Source organism: Hevea brasiliensis, chromosome 15 (assembly GCF_030052815.1).
Source record: "Hevea brasiliensis isolate MT/VB/25A 57/8 chromosome 15, ASM3005281v1, whole genome shotgun sequence".
Lineage (NCBI taxonomy): Eukaryota > Viridiplantae > Streptophyta > Magnoliopsida > Malpighiales > Euphorbiaceae > Hevea > Hevea brasiliensis.
In genome coordinates, this window is record NC_079507.1 from 4,375,993 (window position 1) to 4,376,902 (window position 910).

At 36.6% G+C, this 910-nt stretch overlaps 1 non-coding gene across 1 annotated transcript; it reads right to left on the reverse strand.

Moving 5' to 3' along the window:
* Positions 1 to 565: 565 nt before the first annotated feature.
* On the reverse strand, positions 566 to 672 carry LOC131174235 (small nucleolar RNA R71). The gene has a single exon (XR_009144483.1). It is a non-coding gene; the product is annotated as a small nucleolar RNA R71 (small nucleolar RNA).
* Between the last annotated feature and the right edge of the window lie 238 nt (positions 673 to 910).

Below are 910 nucleotides of genomic sequence, written 5' to 3' on the forward strand. Positions count from 1 at the left end.
TGTTGTTCAACTCAAATTGAAAAATTCATGAGCCAACAAAAAGGAATACAAAAGAAGAAAAGAAGCAGAAAAAGAAGAACAACAAATATTTGAGCAAGAGGAGATAATCGAAAATATGGAGAATCAAAATAGAGCTATTGGTGGAGATAATGGAGGAAACGAGCAAAACGGGCAAAATGTGGTTATTAATCAAAATGATCCTCAAAGAAGATCCATGTTAGACTATGCTTTTCCTAGATGTACTGATGTGAGAGATAACAGACCTATTATTGGAGCTAATCAATTTGAATTAAAAACTGGTCTTATTCAAATGGTTCAGAATTCACAATTTGGAGGTACCCCACTTGAAAATCCTCATTCTCATTTGAAGAAATTTTTAATGATATGTGGCACACAAAGGCAGCCTGGAGTTTCTGATGAAGTTATTCGGCTCACCTTATTTCCATTTTCTCTTCGGGATTCAGCATTGGAGTGGTATGACTCACTCCCACAAGCTATTATAGCTACTTGGGAGCAGCTATCTCAAGCTTTTCTATCTCAATTTTTCCCACCTGGGAAAACTACTCATTTGAGGAATTTGATGGTAGCTTTTAAACCAAGGGATGATGAAACTTTGTATGAATCTTGGATGAGATTTAAGGAGCTTGAAAGGCAATGTCCTCATCATGAAATACCCAAATGGATGATTGTTCAGAATTTCTACACCAGAGTTACTCCAGCCATAAGAAACACAATTGATTCACAAGCAGGAGGAGATTTCATGAGAATGACAAGTGAAGAATGCTATGATCTATTAGAGAAGATTGCTCATAATACCCATTTATGGGGAAATCCTAGAGCACTTGAGCCAAAGAAAGTCGATCTATGAACTAGACTCGATTAGCTACATGAATGCAAGATTTGACCAGTT